Below are 22,752 nucleotides of genomic sequence, written 5' to 3' on the forward strand. Positions count from 1 at the left end.
AAACGCGTAGGGCAGAAAGACAGCATCAAACAAAAGAATTTGAGTATAGGAACTAGGGGTCGCAATTGCATGTTTTCGGCGCCACAGCAACGTAATGGAAATCCGACATATGGATGTCTTTACTGAAAATGAAATGTAATTCATAGAAAATGTACGAGGGTAATCCCAAAAGTAAGGTCTCCTGTTTTTTTATAAGTGCAGAACCCTGTTTGTGTGGCAGTTGGTCACACAGTTATGAAGGGTGTTTCACGCGCTGTGTGTAAACATGAGTCTTGGCTTGGCAGCCGTTGAGAAGGAAGCTCCCGCTGGATGTTACCGCCAAGTGCGAATTGCGCGCAGTTATTCGGTTTTTGAACGCAAAGGGCACTGCGCCGATTGGAATCCATCGCTAATTGACGTAAGTGTATGGTGAGTCGTGCATGGATGTCAAAAATGTTCGTAAGTGGTGCAGAGAGTTTGTAGCTGGTCGGACCGAAATTCACGACGAACGAACGAGCGGGAGACCGTCAATTTCTGAGGAGACAGTGTTGAAGGTTGAGCAAAGCATGCGTGAAGATCGGCGGATCACCCTGGATGATCTCTGCACGTTGGTTCCTGAGGTTTCCCGAAGCACCGCTCACAGAATTTTAACGAAAACATTGAACTAGCGGAAGGTGTGCGCAAGATGGGTGTCACGCATGCTGAATGAGGACCACATACGGCAACAAGTTGATGCTTCCCGCGCATTTCTTCACCGCCTTTCAGCAGAACAAGACAACTTTCTGCACTCAATTGTCACGGGTGACGAAACCTGGGCGTACTACTTTACACCTGAGACGAAGCATCAATCACACCAGTGGCGGCATCATTCTTCGCCAAAGCCGCGGAAATTCAAACAAACACAGTCTGCCGGTAAAGTCATGACAACTGGTTTTTGGGATCTGAAAGGGGTATTGTTGGTCGACTTTATGCCCACTGGGACCACAATTAACGCTGACAGGTAATGAGAGACTCTGAAGAAACTCGAATGGGCAATTCAGAACCGGAGAAGAGGAATGTTGAGCAAGGGCGTACACATTCTCCATGACAACGCTCGCCCACACATCGCTCGGCAAACCGTTGCTCTCCTGTAACAGTTTCAGTGGAACATAATCACCTACCCACCCTATAGTCCTGACTTAAGCGCCCAGTGACTATCACCTGTTCCCTAGGTTAAAAGAACGTTTGACCGGAAAGCGATTCAGCTCCAAAGACGAGGTGAACGAAGAGCTTCATAACCTTCTGAAAAGCATGGCGGCGAGCTGGTATGACATGGGCATAAAAAACTGTCACAGCGTCTACAAAAATGCATCGACAGGAATGGTGATTATGTCGAAACAGAGCTAAACGTTCAAGCTGTAAACTAATGTAAACCATTGTAGAAATAAACAGGTCTATGCACTTATAAAGAAAAATAGGGGACTTTACTTTTCGGATTACTTTCGTATACGTAAACGAAATGTTTGGACTACGCAGTTGTTACGATGGGAACAATAGGAATTTGAAGCATCACTTACACGTTTATCGTACTTAGCTGACGTACTTCTTTAGAAAGGAAAGCAATCAAATATCCGGGTTTCATGTTTCAATATGTCCTGAAAAGGTCAAAGTGAATGAAAAATTAGTATGCTGCTGTGCACAGACTTGTCACCATTCAAGTAACTTAACTGCGCCGCAGCAAATGTTCAAACCGACTAGCGTTTTTACGTTGGCATAGCCCCGTAAATATTCAACTGTGACGCCTAGTTTCGATACTTAAGTTCCATCGTTTAATGCTTTCTGCCCTACACGTCTGGTCAAACTGTTTTTCCGTACCCTGTGTATAAATGACACGAGACATTTAGACATTTTTTAGGATGATGCTGTTGTTACAGAGAAGTCGCAATACTAGAAAACCGTTGCAAAGTGCTGGAAGACCTGCAGAGGATCGTCGCCTGATGCAGGGGTGCGCAGTTAAACCTCAACATAAACGAATGTAACGTATTGCGCATCTTGTTGTGGTCTTCAGTCCTGAGACTGGTTTGATGCAGCTCTCCATGCTACTCTACCCTGTGCAAACTTCTTCATCTCCCAGTACCTACTGCGCCCTACATCCTTCTGAATCTGCTTAGTGTATTCATCTCTTGGTCTCCTTCTACGATTTTTACCCTCCACGCTGCCCTCCAATATTAAATTCGTGATCCCTTGATGTCTCAGAATATGCCCCACCAACCGACCCCTTCTCCTAGTCAAGTTGTGCCACAAATTTCTCTTCTCTCCAATTCTATTCAATACTTCCTCATTAGTTATGTCATCTACCCATCTTCAGCATTCTTCTGCAGCACCACATTTGGAAAGCTTCTATTCTCCTCTTGTCTAAACTATTTACCGCCCACGTTTCACTTCCACACATGGTTACACTCCATATAAATACTTTCAGAAATGAGTTCCTGACACTTAAATCTACACTCGATGTTAACAAATTTCTCTTCTTCAGAAACGCTTTCCTTGCCATTGCCAGTCTACATTTTATATCCTCTCTACTTCGACCATCATCTGTTATTTTGCTCCCCAAATAGCAAAACTCCTTTACTACTTTAAGCCTCTCATTTCCTGATCTAATTTCCACAGCATCACCCGATTTAATTCGACTACATTCCATTATCCTCGTTTTTCTTCTGTTGATGCTCATCTTACATCCTCCTTTCAAGAGACTGTCCATTCCGTTCAACTTCTCTTCCAGGTCCTTTGCTGTCTCTGACAGAATTACAATGTCATTGGCGAACCGCAAAGTTTTTATTTCTTCTCCATGGATTTTAATTCCTATCCCGAATTTTTCTTTTGTTTCCTTTACTGCTTGCTCAATATACAGATTGAATAACATCGGGGATAGGGTACAAACCTGTCTCACTCCCTTCCCAACCACTGCTTCCCTTTCATGCCCCTCGACTCTTGTAACTGCCATCTGGTTTCTGTACAAATTGTAAATAGCCTTTCGCTCCCTGTATTTTACCCCTGCCACCTTCAGAATTTGAAAGAGAGTATTCCAGTCAACATTGTCAAAAGCTTTCTCTAAGTCTACATATGCTAGACACGTAGGTTTGCCTTTCCTTAATTTAAGATAAGTCGTAGGGTCAGTATTGCCTCACGTGTTCCAACATTTTTACGGAATCCAAACTGATCTTCCACGAGGTCGGCTTCTACCAGTTTTTCCATTCGTCTGTAAAGGGTCAGTATTGCCTCACGTGTTCCAACATTTTTACGGAATCCAAACTGATCTTCCACGAGGTCGGCTTCTACCAGTTTTTCCATTCGTCTGTAAAGAATTCGTGTTAGTATTTTGCAGCCGTGGCTTATTAAACTGACAGTTCGGTAATTTTGACATCTGTCAACAACTGCTTTCTTTGGAATTGGAATTATTATATTCTTCTTGAAGTCTGAGTGTGTTTAGCCTGTCTCACATCTTGCTCACTAGATGGTAGAGTTTTGTTAGGCCTGGCTCTCCCAAGGCTGTCAGTAGTTCTAATGGAATGTTGTCTACTCCCGGGGCCTTGTTTCGACTTAGGTCTTTCAGTGCTCTGTCAAACTCTTCACGCAGTATCATATCTCCCATTTCATCTTCATCTACATTCTCTTCCATTTCTATAATATTGTCCTCAAGAACATCGCCCTTGTATAGACCCTCTATATACTCCTTCCACCTTTCTGCTTTCCCTTCTTTGCTTAGAACTGGGTTTCCATCTGAGCTCTTGATATTCATGCAAGTGGTTCTCTTTTCTCCAAAGGTCTCTTTAATTTTCCTGTAGGCAGTATCTATTGTACCACTAGTGATATATGCCTCTACATCCTTTCATTTGTCCTGTAGCCATCCCTGCTTAGCCATTTTGCACTTCCTGTCGATCTCATTTTTGAGACGTATGTATTCCTTCTTGCCTGCTTCATTTACTGCATTTTCATATTTTCTCCTTTCATCAATTAAATTCAATATCTCTTCTGTTACCAAGGATTTCTACGAGCCCTAGTCTTTTTACCTACTTGATCCTCTGCTACCTTCACTATTTCATCTCTCAAAGCTACTCATTCTTCTTCTACTGTATTTCTTTCCCCCAATCTTGTCAATCGTTCCCTAATGCTCACCCTGGAGCTCTCTACAACCTCAGGTTCTCTCAGTGCATCCAGGTCCCATCTCCTCAAATTGGGCATAAATAGGCAAAAAGATTCATTATTGTATGAGTACACTATTGGAGTACAATTGAAACGTCCCCTTAGAAAAATTATTGAATTACTGTGCTGATAGACCTCTTACATTATTTGATTTTCAAACAGCTGAGCAAAACTGAACGTACTCAGACATTACTCTCTTTACCTATTCTGATCAACACTAAACTGACACACAATATTTTTAGCGCAACGCAATCTGACTTTCAATAATCCCTACAAAAGAATGGCCCTGACTAACAATAACCTATACCTTTCATGAATCACTTACCTCACAAAAATATTCGTTACTCGAACTACTGCAATACAGCGATCGCCAATACTGCCAGCTAAATAAAGGATTCTAACTACTGAAGGCACTAACTACTGATAGGCATAGTTAGCAAATGAGAAATTTTGATGAGAACAAACAATGTATTTACCTTAATAGTGTTCAAAAGTCATAATATATAAATCAGTTCATGACATCCATTCTTACAATTGTACTGTTTCTGATGGACACACGTCAAGATCATCCGCCCTCAAAAATCCGCCATCTCACTTCCCCACATCCACCACTGCTGGCGCTGTTAACAGCCAACAGCCCAACACTACAATAGCGAATATTACAACAATGCCAACCAGCCACAGACTGCACACAGCACAGCCAGTGATTTTCATACAGAGCGCTACGTGGCGTTACCAATATAAAAACCTAAACAGCCTGCTTACACAATCATTGGAGGCAGAAAACGGCCATATAATATGTAAGAGTACGCGTACGGAGTGATTTAGAGTGGAACGAGCACATAAAATTAATCGCAGGTGAGGCAGATGCCATACTTCATACTTCATAGGAATAATCCTCACTATCCACAAAGGAGTTGGCTTAGAAGCCATTCGTTCGACCAAGACTTGACTACTGCTCGTCATCCTGGGGTCCATACCAGATATGACTGATAGGAGAACAAAGAAGATTCAAAGGAGTAGTTCATTTAGTAAGCATGTACGCGTCACAGAACTGTTCAGTCGGTGGCAGCCGCTGTAAGAGGGGCATTCTGGATATCGGTGTGGTTTCCTGTTTAAGTTCCGAGAGCGTACTTTCCGTGAAGAGTCAACAAATATATCGCTTCCTCCTACGTATATCTCGCGAAATGACCATGAAGATAAAATTAGAGAGATCCGAGCTCACCGGTGGGTCACCAGCAATCGTTCTTCCTGCGAACCATTCGCGACTGGAACAGGAAGAGGGGAAAGTGATACTGGTACACAGAGTATTCTCCGACACCCACTGTGATGTGGCTCGCGGAGTACAGATGTAGATGATGATGTGAAACAGTCCGTGAGGCAAACAGAAAGCAGCACACTCATTTTCAGTACTATATTTTCTGTAGCAAGTTGCACTATTGTATGTGTCCTATAACGCAGAAAATAGAACGTAATCCTTAACATAATTACCTAGAATGAAGAAGGCAAAAAGGAATACAAACGTCTCAAAATGAGGTAGACAGGAAGTGCAAAATAGCTAAGCAGGGATGGCTAGAGGACAAACGTAAGGATGTAGAGGCATATATCACTGCGAGTAAGATATATACTGCCTATAGGAAAATTAGAGACCTATGGAGAGAAGAGAACCACTTGTATGAATATCAAGAGCTTAGATGGAAAACAAGTTCTAAGCAAAGAAGGGAAAGCAGAAAAGTGAAAGGAGTACATGCAGGGTCTATATAAGGGCGGCGTACTTGAGGGCAATATTATGGAAATAGAAGAGGTCGCAGATGAAGATGAAACGAGAGGTATGATACTGCGTGAAGAATTTTACAGAGCACTGAAAGACCGAAGTCAAAACAAGGAATGGGAGTAGAGAACATTCCACTAGAATTACTGATAGCCTTGGGAAAAGCAGCCCTGGCAAAACTCTACCATCTGGTGACCAGGATGTATGAGACAGGCGAAATACCCCCAGACTTCAACAAGAACATAATAATTCCAATCCCAAAGAAGGCAAGTGTTGACACGTGTGAAAACTACCGTACTATCAGATTAATAAGTCATGGCAGCAAAATACTAACACGTATTCTTTACAGACGAATGGAAAATCTGATAGAAGCCGACCTCGGGGAAGATCAGTTTGGATTCCGTAGAAATACTGGAACACGTGAGGCAATACTGACTCTACGACTTATCTTAGAAGACAGATTATGGAAAGGCAAACCTACGTTTCTAGCATTTGTAGACTTAGAGAAAGCTTTTGACAATGTTGACTGGAATACTCTCTTTCAAATTCTGAAGGTGGCAGGGATAAAATACAGGGAGCGAATGGCTGTACCTGTAAAGTTTGGAAAGTAGGAGACGAGGTACAGGAAGAATTGAAGCAGTGAGGACGGGTCGTGAGTCGTGCTTGGGTAGCTCAGATGGTAGAGCACTTGCCCGCGAAAGGCAAAGGTCCCGAGTTCGAGTCTCGGTCTGGCACACAGTTTTAATCTGCCAGGCAGTTTCATATCAGCGCACACTACGCTGCAGAGCGAAAATCTCGTTCTAGATAGTGTAGTGGTATATCCATCAGAGCGTCCACCATTTAACAGGGAATGCTCACAGCTAGAAGGTTTAATATGGTGCAAACGTGTGAAGCAAGTAGGCAACCATGCCATGGGGTCACACTTGTGCTTCCTACAGCCAGCTGAGCCATTTTGAAAGGGGTCGAATTGTGGTCTTCCGAGTTGCGGGATGGTCCCTTCGGAGAACTGCCACACAAGTTGCAAGTGCTGCCTCAGTTATGCAACTGTGCTGGTGTCAGTGGTCACGTAAACATGCTCGTAGACGAGATTCTGGTCGTCCACGCAGCACAGACGCCTGCCAGGATCGTCGTATTGTAAGGGCAGCAGTGTCAAATTGTACAACTACCACAGCACAGATAAGAGAGCTTGTGAGCCTACATGTCTCAACACCAACTCTTGCGAATCTGTTATTAGCAGTCGGACTACGGCACGCACACCTCTAGCCCGTCTTCCACTCACGCCAGAACATCCACGTGCACGATTCAACTGATGCCGTCAAAGTGGTCTTCAGTGATGAAAACAGATTGTGGCTGCACGCACGTGAAGGTCTCTGAACTTACAGTATGGACCTAATGAGGACTGCCTCGTAGAGTGCCTTCGTCCAAAACACACTGGCCCCTTTATGGTCTGTGGTGAGATAAGCTGCAACTCTGGTTCACTTTTTGGTGTTTCTGGAGGGGACGAGCACAGTGTTGCCAGACCCGTTCTTTTGCTGTTCTTGCAACAGCAAGGCAATGCGGTGTTCAAAAGGATAATGCTCACCTCCACACTGCCCGTGAAACTCAACGTGCTCTGGTCTGCGCAATCTCCAGACTTGCCCCAAGTCGAGCATATGTTGGATATGATGGGACGACAAGTGACTCGTGAGACTCGCCAACCAACAACTATTACAGAACAATGTGAACAGGTCGATCAGGCGTGGCATAACGTATCCCAGGACATCATCTGTACAATCGACTGGATGCCACCTGTAGAGGCTATACCATGTACTAATATCGGAGTTTCAGCATAGGTCGATACCTGGTACGTCATAACCGCTTGTGCTATTGATCTGTAAATGAATTGATTTCATATACTCCATATGCACCGATGCAACAATAAATCTTGAATGAATTGGAAACCTCTAAAAGAGTGTACTATTTTTTTCCATTGCTACACACTCATCATTACTTAGCAGTAATAAGCCTTCCTCGTGAGTCAGTATGTCTGTTGGTGAAAATTGTCTCAAAATCCCTACAGCAGTTCCTGATATTAACCTTAACATACAGACAGAAACCGCAGTGGGAGACTTCAATTTATAATATTTATGGAAGATTTATACAGATGACAGAGGAGCTTAAACTGGGTAATTTGAAATAAGTAACCACTGTTTAAGCCACTGTTGTAAGCGACCGAAACTTTGGTTTAGTAAGCAGCGTGTCCACTTACCCGGAAACGTTTTATTGAGGATGATAATGACAGTGGAAACCTAGAGTGGCACAACTTACAGCTTAAATTAATAACTTAAGCTGACAGCAACTACTCTACGTGATGATCACCGTTCTCAATGTGTGCATTACAACATCATCCATTGGCAGAAGAGAACTCTTGAAAGCACCTCACGTATCTGATCGTTTATCAGTATTGTTGTTGCTATGATATTTGAGCGCGTTGTCTGTACCGGTACAAGGCTAATTACGAAGCAATAAGTAGGTGGTACATTTACATATTTAGTAACATACAGCCGGAGGACTAGCTAGGTGACTTCCGAATATAGTACCACAAAATTGAAAAAACACTCGCTTGTGTTCTGAAAACCTTTCAGTGAAAATAACTAGGTGCACTTTACATATTATAAGTGTTGATCGTATTTGTATGGACGGAACTAATTACTGATTGTTCATTATATTACAAGCCAGTTCCCGGCTGGAGTGGCCGAGCGGTTCTAGGCGCTTCAGTCTGGAACCGCGCGACCGCTACGGTCGCAGGTTCGAATCCTGCCTCGGGCATGGATGTGCGTGATGTCCTTAGGTTAGTTAGATTTAAGTAGTTCGAAGTTCTAGGGGACTGATGACGTCAGATGTTGTGTCCCATAGTGCTCAGACCCATTTCAATTTGAACAAGCCAGTTCAGAATATCTTTGCGACGTAGTAATGCAATAAAGTCTATAAGAACTGGTGGCGTGCTGTCGGTAAACACAATTACACGCAAAAAACACAGTTTAGTAATGTTACTGATGTTTCTCTATGACATACATCAGTATCTTAATAATAATCCAGGGACTCGTGTACATAAACACTGTGGCCAAACAACACTTGCCATTCGTTAGTGAAAACAGTACCTTGCATCAAACTACTTTCGCTCGATTCTTCACAATATTCAAACCACATTACAATCACGCATTAATCGAAATACCATCACTTTCCGTGTAACGCGAATTAGTTGCTCACGCGGGTCCTGACACATAGTGACTGTCTCATGTCCCTGCTGGGGACAATCACCAGCTCTGGCAAGCGCCCCACAAACCAAACCAAACCATCTCCAGCGGCAATATCTCAAATAAAATTGTAAGCTCCGGCGCGTTACTTAAATGCTCAAACACTGAGTAACGTGAGATGACAGTACGCTCACACTCTTAAGTTCAAAATCATGTGGCGCAATTCTTTGAACACGTTTATTGTATTTTATTTTGAAACAATACACCGCCATTTGACTGTATGTTACTGTAATTTTCTTCTGTACAATCTGTATTTCGACTTTTACGTCATTACCGGGTACAATGCTAGAAGTTCTTAGACTATTAACACGTCATATCTGGTGAGGTCAACCCAAGCAGGTAAACAAGAGTAGCACATGCCTTTAAGATGTATCTGTTAAAGTGACGCCAAAGAATGTACTCTAGGACTTCTTGAGTCTACATTATTTGACATCACTTCCATAGTTACAACTTTGCTTCTCTTGTTTATCTGCTTTGGGTTGACCTCGCCAGATATGACGTGGTAATAGTCTAAGAACTGTTAGAGTGTGCTCGGTAATGGCGTGAAGGACGAAATCAGGTTGTACAGAAGAAAAATACACTAATATACAGACGGCGGTGTATTCTTTCAAAAAGTACGGTATGACTGGCTCAGCATTATTGACAGCTTTTTATGTTCATTGTAATCAGGTTTTAATTGCTGTTCCATCATACTTTCCACAATGTAATCTTCGGAGCGTGTGTTTCATGGGCAAGAAGAAAGCTACTTTTCCCATCTGGTCCAAGAGACTTCTCCTCAAATTCTGCAGTGCGAATAGTACATTGACTTGAACGACGCAGTTTCTTGTAAGTTTCTAGCCACGGCAATGATTTTCTCCCAACTAAGAAAACGGCAGTTACGAAACATTTTTCTGTACATTCCTTCGGTTTTCCGGGAACTATTTATTGCTGCACCTCATATTAAATGCATATCTGCTAGTGCCTCTACCACGTAGTGTTCCATTGTTGAGCACTATTTACGAACTATAAACAGCGGTAAACTCCACCGTTGACACATTTCAGAAGATTGCGTATTGTTTCTAAGGTAATGTCCTCAACAGGGATACGACAAACAATGATTTTTTATGAAACAAAAGCCATTTGCGAATATGCGCTTCACACACATTGCTCATTCAACACATTGCACAGCCTGAAATATTCATTTCCGACCATTGGTTTCTTATCTCAGAGTACCGCATATTGCAGCTGCGAAATAGATAATTAAATATACTTCCTGACCAAAAGACCGAAGCACTCAGAATGTTAGAAGGACATGAACTAAAACTTCGTTGACAGAGAGCGTGTGCCATGTTATTGCAGTGATTACAAAATCGAGGCAAATTTACAAAGAACGTGGCATTTTGAGTCCTCTCGTCAGTACGACCTCTCTGGTATGGATGCATGCACCGAATGGGTTGGGAAGGGTATCAAAAAGTCGTTGTATCCTCTTCTGAGGTAAGCTGTCCCACAACTATTGTAACTGGTCCCTGCTATCCTGGACGTAGTCACTGGGACGGAGTTTGTGTCCACGCTGGTCTCACATATACTCTATCGGGGACAGGTCTGGAGATCTCTCTGGGCAAAAGAATGTCTCAGTACCATGCACACTATTCATAGAGATACGTGCCATGCCTGGACGAGTATTGTCCTTTTCAAAAATGACACGAAGATAATGTCGCATGAGAGGTAACACTTGAGGACGCAGGATGTGCATGGCGCATCGTTGTGCCGTCAGCGTTCCCTTAACCACTATCAGGCGTGACTTGAAGTCATACCCGGTGGATCCCCGCACCATGACGCTACGAGTAACGCCGCTTTGCCTCTCCAAAACGCTGGAAGAACGGATACAACCATAAATGGAAGCATAAGTGCCCAAAGACGCTACTAGCTAGGGCATAACCACCCATGGCATGCTCACATACACTAACATGTGACAAACGTTGGCAAGCCCTGCATATCAGCAACGTTGCCTGGATATATCAGCTGCTATTAAAGCCGACCAACAGGATACAGAAGGGAAACCGACGAGCTCGCACACTGGCGCACAAACAAATCGCCAACATCACCCTGCACTGTGCATCTGATATATGACCTATCGGACACAAAACTATGATCAACCTAACTGTTACAGGTATGCTGATGCTGACCGAGAGATCAACACCGGCACCCAGCGGCAGCCGCCAAGTGACAGCACCGCACAACGTCAAAGGTATCAACATGCATGATACCCACCACTAACAAAGCCTACCTTTGCAAGACCTTCGCAGATAGCAAGACATCAGCTACTGCTTTTACTACCCGACCTAGCTACCGCAGAGGTTTTTTTTTCGGGTGGCTCTTGCCTTGGCCCTTTTTTTCCTCTGCCTTTCAAACCGCTACCCTTAGTTCAACTTTGGACCCAATCTGTCTCCAGATGAGCGCGTATTAATGGTTAACCTTAACCAGCAGTACGCAAAACTCGCAGTACCCACATCCTGTGACACCTCACTTTAGTGAAAACCAACCCTTATGCAGAGATGGCAGTAGACCTTTTGAGCTGGCCTCATGCCGGTGTGGGCGCGGAGGGGCGCCATCTCTCTCTCTCTCTCTCTCTCTCTCTCTCTCTCTCTCTCTCTGGCCATTAACATTGCTACACCACAAAGATGACGTGCTACAGACGCGAAATTTAATCGACAGGAAGACGATGCTGTGATATGCAAATGATGAGCTTTTCAGAGGATTCACACAAGGTTGGCGCCGGTGGCAACACCTACAACGTGCTGACATGAGGAAAGTTTCCAACCCATTTCTCATACAGAAACAGCAGTTGACCGGCGAAACGTTGTTGTGATGCCTCGTGTAAGCAGGAGAAATGCGTACCATCACGTTTCCGACTTTGATAAAAGTCGGATTGTAGCCTATCGCGATTGTGGTTTATCGTATCGTGACACTGCTGCTCGCGTTGGTCGAAATCCAATGACTGTTAGCAGAATATGGAATCGGTGGGTTCAGGAGGGTAATACAAACGCCGAGCTGGATCCCAATGGCCTCGTATCACTAGCAGGCGAGATGACAGGCATCATATCCGCATGGCTGTAACGGATCGTGCAGCCACGTCTCGATCCCTGAGTCAATAGGTGGGGACGTTTGCAAGACAACAACCATCCGCACGAACAGTTCCACGGCGTTTGCAGCAGCATGGATTATCAGCTCGGAGACCATGGCTGCGGTTACCCTTGACGCTGCATCGCAGACAGGAGCGCCTGCGACGGTGTACTCAAAGACGATCCTGGGTGCACGAATGGCAAAACGTCATTTTCTCGGATGAATCCAGGTTCTGTTTACAGCATCATGATGGTCGCATCCGTGTTTGGCGACATCGCGGTGAACGCACATTGGAAGCGTGTATTCGACATCGCAATACTGGCGTATCACCCGGCGTGATGGTATAGGGTGTCATTGGTTACACGTCTCGGTCACCTCTTGTTCGCATTGACGGCATTTTGAACAGTGGACGTTACATTTCAGATGTGTTACGACCCGTGGCTCTACCCTTCATTCGATCCCTGCGAAACCCTATATTTCAGCAGGATAATGCACGACCGCATGTTGCAGGTCCTGTACGGGCCTTTCTGGATACAGAAAATGTTCGACTGCTGCCATGGCCAACACATTCTCCAGATCTCTCACCAATTGAAAACGTCTGGTCAATGGTGGCCGAGCAACTGGCTGGTCACAATACGCCAGTCACTACTCTTGATGAACTGTGGTATCGTGTTGAAGCTGCATGGGCAGCTGTACCTGTACACGCCATCCAAGCTGTGTTTGACTCAATGCCCAGGCGTATGAAGGTCGCTATTGCGGCCAGAGGTGGTTGTTCTGGGTACTGATTTCTCAGGGTCTATGCACCGAAATTGCGTGAAAATGTAATCACATGTCAGTTCCAGTATAATATATTTGTCCAATGAATACCCGTTTATCATCTGCATTTCTTCTTTGTGTAGCAATTTTAATGGCCAGTAGTCTATATGGAAGAACGGGACCTCTCCCCAGGTTGCCGTCACACTCGACGACGATGTCCTACTGGGGTAACTCAGAACCGCGATTCATCGCTGATCAGATTACAGCGGGTGTCATCAGGAGTACATGCTCCCTGTCACGACACCTCTGCAAAGGTAGGCGTTTGTGTTGCGGTGTTATGCATGGGGCGGTAATTCTCTAGTCCGAATACTGCTAGTCACTCACAGTGGTGAGGGATGGCACAGAATGATGCCGGGGAGTCCATCACTTGTTACCGGATGGCAGGCGCTGGTGCGAAGGGGTTACAATGTGCTCGATGCTTCATTTCTTCCCTCGTGGTGGTCAGACGAGCATGCCTGGCCTCGCGTCTCCATACTGTCCAACATCGCGCCACAAATCTGTGTACTGCACGACTCGACCAGCCGGACAAATGGAGCCCAGCAATGAGACCCCTTTCAAGCACTGTCAGGTGCTGATGACGCTGTCTCGCACGAGAACGCATTATCCACGTGTTCTTCACAGTGACCACTCACGCCCCTTTTACACCCTTCCAGGCCCGGTAGCAATACTAATGCACTGCGGTCACCGTTCTACTTGTCACGGAGAACAGTAACTTTAATCATCTTCATACCAACCGACGGTGTGTACCTGTATGAAGTTACATTGATGTCCGACCATTTGGGTGCTTAATTTCTTCTCGTCAGACAGTCTATATACTTTATGTGAGGTGGTACGCTGTCTGAACTGGTCTGTCAGTCGTTGCTTATGAAAGTGTTGCACATTGCGGACGACTGTACAACTACAAGTCCTTTCCGCATCGCTCGAAGTCTGATAAGATACTTGACGTTTACGTAAAGCCTTAACTTTCCTAGTACTACGAGGAAAGTCGGAGAAGTTACGACGCAGCAACCATCTAAATTTCGCATTTTGTGTTGTTACGAGAAATACTGCTGACGCAAATAAAAGAAATATGTAGTATTTTCAGATTTTTTAAATTTATTTATACGTGTCCAGAACAGAACATATTATATACAGGGTGAGCAACACCTCCTTTATTCCGGGGACGATTGCACGTATCGGCATGCGGTTTTCGGCGAATAATAGCGGACTTTGGGGCACATACGTTGGTACATGCACAATAATCGCAACGTTTATATTGACCGAGATAATGAGGCAAGTACATGTTTTTTAAATGGGACGCTATACTTTTTTTACCATCATTCGAACGCTCTGGAAAAGACGCGTATAGTGATGTAACGCATGTTGCTACTGTGATTCAAACTTTGCTTAAAAGAGGGCGGATGAGGATGTAACTACGTAGCGTAGGCCGTGCATGCTGCATAGAGCACGGCAACTCGGCCTGCGGATAGCACGAGGCGTGTTTACAGTTTGCAGCCGATTCCGACCGCCTCGACCTTCAATCGTACAATATTTCCCAGCGTCTTTTAAGCAAAGTTTGAATCACAATAGCAACATGCGTTACGGCACTATACGCGTCTTTTCCAGAGCGTTCGAATGATGGTAAAAAAAGTATAGCGTCCTATTTAAAAAACATGTACTTGACTCATTATCTCGGTCAATATAAACGTTGCGATTATTGTGCATGTACCAACGTATGTGCCCCATAGTCGGCTATGATTCGCCGAACACCGCTTGTCGATACGTGCAACCTCCCCCTGAATTATGGGGGGTGTTACGTCTTACGCGACTCACCCTGTATATAAGGCGACTATGGACATAACATTAATGAAGTAGATAAAGGTTGAATCAGGTGTAGTATTACACGACCTTGAGAAAATCCTAAATAGGTGGTGGGAGTACTTTGAAAGGCTATTGAACGAGGGAAATGTACGAGAGAAGTGTGAGGATGGAGATATAAATGAAGGAATAACCCAAAGCATAAGTAGGGAAGATGTCTAACACGCAATGAAGAAAATGAGAAATGGGAAGACCCTAGGGCCAGACCAAATTACAATAGAAGCATGGAAAAGTCTGGGAGAACAGGGAACTGATATTCTCTGGGATCTAATGCAGAAGATCTGGAAAGGAGAAAGAATGCCGCGTGCGTTGAGAAGCAGCAGTATACTGGTTCTCATATGTAAGGGGAAAGGGGATATCGAAAACTGTGGCAATTACAGAGGTATAAAACCGATGTACCACACAAAGAAGATCTGGGAAACGAACTTGAGAAGATGTTGCGTCTAGAAACTGAAGTATGTGAAGAACAGATTCGATTTAGGCCGGGAAGAGGAGCAACCGACGCAATATCTGCACTAAGGCAACTGATGGAGAGGAACAGAGAAGTACAAGCCGAACTGCGTATGGCCTTTTTTGATCTTGAGAAGGGATATGACAGATTGCCGAGGTAAGAGATATGGAGATGTCTGAGAAGTAAGTGTCTGCCAGAAAAATATATCAGGGTGGTAGAAGACATGTATGAAGGTGCAATGACACAAGTCAGGAGCACTGCAGCTGCAACAATCGCATTCCCAGTGAGAGTAGGACTACATCAGGGATCTGCTCTCAGCCCATACCTCTTTGACCTTGTCATAGATATACTGCTCAAAGAGATGAAAAAAAAGGCACCTTGGAGCATAATGTCTGCCGATGATATTGTGATCTGTAAACCCACCCAGGAGGCATTTCAAGACAAGCACAGTGGAGAAAAGCTCTAGAGGAAAGGGGAATGAGAATTAGCATGTTGAAAACAGAGTATATGCGTACAAAGGATGCCAAAGACCTATATATTAACCTGCAAGGAGAACAACTGACACTGGTCAAGAAATTTAAATACCTAGGCTCTTACATGCAAAGTGATGGAGGACTGGAGGCCGAAATACAGCACAGGATAAATAGAGGATGGATGGACTGGAGGAAACAGAGCAGAGTACTGTGTGATAAGAAGGTTAGCTGCTGAATGAAAGGAAGGCTTTACAAGTCTGTGGTGAGACCTGCGATGCCGTATAGCGCAGAAACTTGGCCAATCACAAAATTCCAAGAGAAAAAGATGGAAGTGGCATAAATGAGAATGTTAAGGTGGATGAGCGGGGTGACACAGAAGGACAGACTAAGGAATGAGTACATCATGGGAACAGTGAAAGTGGGACCCATAACCAAGAAGATCCAAGAAAGTAGGCTAAGATGGTATGGACATGTGCAGAGAAGAGGGGAGTACCACGTGGGTAGAAGAGTTGAAGACCTAGAAATCGAAGGATCAAGGAGAAGAGGAAGACCGAAAAAATTGGTTCAAATGGCTCTGAGAACTATGGGACTTAACTTTTGAGGTCATCAGTCCCCTAGAACTTAGAACTAATTAAACCTAACTAACCTAAGGACATCACACACAGCCATGCCCGAGGCAGGATTCGAACCTGCGACCGTAGCGGTCGCGCGGTTCCAGACTGTAACGCCTAGAACCGCTCCGCCACTCCGACCGGCCGGGAAGACCGAAACTGAGATGGAAAGACAAGGTATCAGGGAACCTACGGGAGAAAGGATGGCTCAGAGAAGAAGCACTGGAAGGCATTTATGGAAGAGAAGGATCCAGCAAAGCAATGCCAACCTCACATGACATGGGAAAAGGCTGAGCTGATGATGATGATGATGATGGTGATATAACGATTACAAAGTATATGTGCATATTTATATTCCATGTGCTGCCCAGAATTCCGCTGTACGGATTGCCTTATCGTTGGCGACAACAAGATCGTCCATGGAAACAGGTTCTGATAAGCAAAGGTCCCGAGTTCGAATCTCGGTCCGGCACACAGTTTTAATCTGCCAGGAAGTTTCATATCGGCGCACACTCCACTGCAGAGTGAAAATCTCATTCAGGTTCTGATAGTTTGTTGTAGTTGAGTAGGTGCTGGTGCTCTTGTGGTTTACCACACTCACACAGTTCGTTCCCTGAGACGTATCCCCATTTCTTCATGTTCACCTTTCGTCGAGATACTCCAGTTCTCAGTCTACTGAGGATCTTCCATGTCTCGTATGGGAGATGTTGACCTGCAGCAAGTTCTTCTTTGGGGTTGGCCCAATATTTCTCTGATGATGAGCTATGCCAGAGTTATATCCTACGGTTTGCAGGTGTCTGAATTGGTTGCGTTGTCTGGAGGAAACTTTTTTTCGATTTCAGTCTTGGTGGTTGATGTTCTCTTCAAAACAGGGGGTATCTTTTGTGCGTCTCCTGCTTGTTCCTTTCTGTTTCAGCTACCGTTCTCCTTCGGATGTGTGGAGGTGCTACGCCCCTGAGGTAGTAGATTTTGTTAACAGGGATTGCCCGCAAGCAGCCGGTTACAATTCGTCCTGTTTAATTTACGGAAATATTTACTTGTTTGGCACGGCTGGAGTTCTGCCATACAGGTGCGGCATATTCAGCAGCGGAGAAGCACAACGAAAGGGCAGATGTGCGGAGGACATGTGGATGTGTTCTCCAGTTGTTGCCGATCAGTTTCCTAATAATGTTATTCCTAGCACAGACTTTCATTTTTGTATCTGAGCAGTGGTCTTTGAAGGTGAGAGAACCGTCCAACTTGACTCAGAGGTATTTTGGGGTGTCACAATGGGTTAGCTGTTGACCTCCGCAGGTTATTCTCAGTTTCCTCCGAACCTCTCTGTTCCGTAAGTGAAATGCACTTCAGATCAGAGAAAGTCGTATATTCCGCAGAAATGGTGTAATAGCTACTATAGTTGCAAGTGGTATGTTACGTCATAGCTATTCAAGAAACGCTTGCTGTCCTCTTGTTTATTTTGAAGTCCGTCCACCCAACTGCGTTTTAACAATGAATGAGCATTGTTCGGCTGTAAGCTGAATATATCCATTTGCTGGTTATACCCATACACTTGTAACTGGCTTGACGGCCGAAACCGTACAGTAGAGAAAAACGCAAAATAAAAGGATATTCTGATCCAAGTAGCGACAGCCACTGTGGCAGATTATTTTTATTCAAAATGTTTAAATCGGCAGTGGATACCATTGCAGCGGAAACATTTCTCTGTTCCTGGAGTTTTTGCGACAGTCGAAATGAACAACATATAGAGCGATTTTCTTCCAAGAAACGTTTAGGAGTACAGTATACAGTGTTTTGCCTTTCACTTTGTCATATCCTTTTGCGGTGCTATATGGGAGGGGCGTTCAGTATGTAATACAACAGATTTATTTCTGAAAACAGTTTGGTTTTATTCAGAATTCCATTACACACCGTGCTATTATCCCCCACTCTTTTGGCTACAAAACACTATTTTTCAACATAATCACCGTTCAATGCGATGGGCTTCCGCCACCTTACAGGGGAAATCTGTATGCCCGCATGGTATTATTCTACTGGTCGACATCGGACCCAACGTCTTACTGTGAAACGTCCCCTTAGAAAAATTAGTGAATTACTGTGCTGTTAAAGCCCCTACCGTTATTTGATTTTCAAACAGCTGAGCAAAACTGGACGTACTCAGACATTCCTCTCTTTACTTATTCTGATCATCACTAAACTTACACACAATATTTTTAGCGCAACGCAATCTGACTTTCAATAATCCCTATAAAAGGATGGCCCTGACTAACAATAACCTATACCTTTCATGAAACACTTACCTCATTGTTCTTCGTTACTCGAACTACTGCAATACAGCGAGCGCCAATACTGCCAGCTAAATAAAGGATTCTAACTACTGAAGGCACTAACTGTAGTGGACTGACAAGGCAGCCAGTCCACAGTGACGGGTAGCCGAAAGGGCACACGCACACACACGCCGACTGACGCGAAGTCTGGAACAGGATTCGTAATGAATGTGATAAAGAAAAGAACGTAGCTACTAGAACACTTAACTTTTATATCGTCCTTTGGTATACAGCATTCTTGATGATACAAGTGAGACTATCTTGAGATACATGCAATGGTACAAATGGCGCCTTGCTAGGTCGTAGCCATTAACTTAGCTGCAGGCTATTCTAACTGTCTCTCGGCAAATGAGAGAAAGGCTTCGTCAGTGTAGTCGCTAGCAACGTCGTCCGTACAACTGGGGCAAGTGCTAGTCAGTCTCTCGAGACCTGCCTTGTGGTGGCGCTCGGTCTGCGATCCTGACAGTGGCGACACGCGGGTCCGACATGTACTAATGGACCGCGGCCGATTTAAGCTACCACCTAGCAAGTGTGGTGTCTGGCGGTGACACCACACTAATTATCGGTACTGTTAGGCATAGTTAGCAAATGAGAGATTTTGATAGAGAACAAACAATGTATTTACCTTAATAGTGTTCAAAAGTCATTATACACTCCTGGAAATGGAAAAAAGAACACATTGACACCGGTGTGTCAGACCCACCATACTTGCTCCGGACACTGCGAGAGGGCTGTACAAGCAATGATCACACGCACGGCACAGCGGACACACCAGGAACCGCGGTGTTGGCCGTCGAATGGCGCTAGCTGCGCAGCATTTGTGCACCGCCGCCGTCAGTGTCAGCCAGTTTGCCGTGGCATACGGAGCTCCATCGCAGTCTTTAACACTGGTAGCATGCCACGACAGCGTGGACGTGAACCGTATGTGCAGTTGACGGACTTTGAGCGAGGGCGTATAGTGGGCATGCGGGAGGCCGGGTGGACGTACCGCCGAATTGCTCAACACGTGGGGCGTGAGGTCTCCACAGTACATCGATGTTGTCGCCAGTGGTCGGCGGAAGGTGCTCGTGCCCGTCGACCTGGGACCGGACCGCAGCGACGCACGGATGCACGCCAAGACCGTAGGATCCTACGCAGTGCCGTAGGGGACCGCACCGCCACTTCCCAGCAAATTAGGGACACTGTTGCCCCTGGGGTATCGGCGAGGACCATTCGCAACCGTCTCCATGAAGCTGGGCTACGATCCCGCACACCGTTAGGCCGTCTTCCGCTCACGCCCCAACATCGTGCACCCCGCCTCCAGTGGTGTCGCGACAGGCGTGAATGGAGGGACGAATGGAGACGTGTCGTCTTCAGCGATGAGAGTCGCTTCTGCCTTGGTGCCAATGATGGTCGTATGCGTGTTTGGCGCCGTGCAGGTGAGCGCCACAATCAGGACTGCATACGACCGAGGCACACAGGGCCAACACCCGGCATGGTGTGGGGAGCGATCTCCTACACTGGCCGTACACCACTGGTGATCGTCGAGGGGACACTGAATAGTGCACGGTACATCCAAACCGTCATCGAACCCATCGTTCTACCATTCCTAGACCGGCAAGGGAACTTGCTGTTCCAACAGGACAATGCACGTCCGCATGTATCCCGTGTCACCCAACGTGCTCTAGAAGGTGTAAGTCAACTACCCTGGCCAGCAAGATCTCCGGATCTGTCCCCCATTGAGCATGTTTGGGACTGGATGAAGCGTCGTCCCACGCGGTCTGCACGTCCAGCACGAACGCTGGTCCAACTGAGGCGCCAGGTGGAAATGGCATGGCAAGCCGTTCCACAGGACTACATCCAGCATCTCTACGATCGTCTCCATGGGAGAATAGCAGCCTGCATTGCTGCGAAAGGTGGATATACACTGTACTAGTGCCGACATTGTGCATGCTCTGTTGCCTGTGTCTATGTGCCTGTGGTTCTGTCAGTGTGATCATGTGATGTATCTGACCCCAGGAATGTGTCAATAAAGTTTCCCCTTCCTGGGACAATGAATTCACGGTGTTCTTATTTCAATTTCCAGGAGTGTATATACAGTGTGAGTCACCTAACATTACCGCTGGATATATTTCGTAAACCACATCAAATACTGACGAATCGATTCCACAGACCGAACGTGAGGAGAAGAGCTAGTGTAATTGGTTAATACAAACCATACAAAAATGCACGGAAGTATGTTTTTTAACACAAACCTACGTTTTTTAAATGGACCCCGTTACTTTTGTTAGCAAATCTGAACATATAAACAAATACGTAATCAGTGCCGTTTGTTGCATTGTAAAATGTTAATTACATCCGGAGATATTGTAACCTAAAGTTGACGCTTGAGTACCACTCCTCCGCTGTTCGATGGTTTGTATCGGAGAGCACCGAATTACGTAGGGATCCAAAGGGAACGGTGATAGACCTTAGGTACGGAAGTGACTGGAACAGCACATTACGTCCACATGCTAACACCTTTTTATTGGTCTGTTTCACTGACGCACATGTACATTACCATGAGGGGTGAGGTACACGTACACACGTGGTTTCCGTTTTCAATTACGGAGTGGAATAGAGTGTGTCCCGACATGTCAGGCCAATAGATGTTCAATGTGGTGGTCATCATTTGCTGCACACAATTGCAATCTCTGGCGTAATGAATGTCGTACACGCCGCAGTACATCTGGTGTAATGTCGCCGCAGGTTGCCACAATACGTTGTTTCATATCCTCTGGGGTTGTAGGCACATCACGGTACACATTCTCCTTTAACGTACCCCACAGAAAGAAGTCCAGAGGTGTAAGATCAGGAGAACGGGCTGGCCAATTTATGCGTCCTCCACGTCCTATGAAACGCCCGTCGAACATCCTGTCGAGGGTCAGCCTAGTGTTAATTGCGGAATGTGCAGGTGCACCATCATGCTGATACCACATACGTCGACGCGTTTCCAGTGGGACATTTTCGAGCAACATTGGCAGATCATTCTGTAGAAACGCGATTTATGTTGCAGCTGTTTGGGCCACTGCAATGAAGTGAGGACCAATGAGGTGGTCGCCAATGATTCCGCACCATACATTTACAGTCCACGGTCGCTGTCGCTCTACCTGTCTGAGCCAGCGAGGATTGTCCACGGACCAGTAATGCATGTTCCGTAGATTCACTGCCCCGTGGTTTGTGAAACCCGCTTCATCGGTAAACAGGTAGAACTGCAACGCATTCTCTGTTAATGCCCATTGACAGAATTGCACTCGATGATTAAAGTCATCATCATGTAATTGCTGATGTAGCGACACATGCAACGGGTGAAAGCGGTGACGATCCAGTATTCGCATGACACTACTTTGACTCAGTCCACCGGCTCTCGCAATGTCCCGTGTACTCTTGTGAGGGTTCATGGCAACAGCAGCTAACACACCAACTGCACCCGCTTCTCCTGTGACGGGCCTGTTACGGACCCGTTTGCATGCTACGACCGTACCTGTTGCATACAGTTGGCGGTAGATGTTTTGCAATGTGCGGCACGTTGGATGCTCTCTGTCCGGGTACCGTTCTGCATACACCCTGCAGGCTTCAGCTGCATTTCGTCGACACTCGCCATAGATGAGTATCATCTCCGCCTTTTGAGAGTTCGAATACACCATGGTCACAGTTCCTACAACACTACACTATCACAGACGTCTGGTAACACGGTGTACTACAGTTGATCTGCGTGCGAAGACGAATGCAGAATAACAATAGCAGCAAGCGCTACATGCGGACACTGCGACAGCTAGACCAAACCACAACAGTGCACTACAGCCACACTCGTAAACACGGTCGTCATCGTAAACATGTCCCTGCAGATGCTGCTCGCCGACCGTGGCCCG

The 22,752-nt window shown here is 45.5% G+C and overlaps 1 protein-coding gene across 1 annotated transcript in view; it reads right to left on the reverse strand.

Moving 5' to 3' along the window:
- Nucleotides 1-22,752, reverse strand: part of LOC126237430 (cytochrome P450 4c3) — a 348,050-nt gene that overhangs the window by 150,130 nt on the left and 175,168 nt on the right. The window lies entirely within an intron of this gene.

Source organism: Schistocerca nitens, chromosome 1 (genome assembly GCF_023898315.1).
Source record: "Schistocerca nitens isolate TAMUIC-IGC-003100 chromosome 1, iqSchNite1.1, whole genome shotgun sequence".
NCBI lineage: Eukaryota > Metazoa > Arthropoda > Insecta > Orthoptera > Acrididae > Schistocerca > Schistocerca nitens.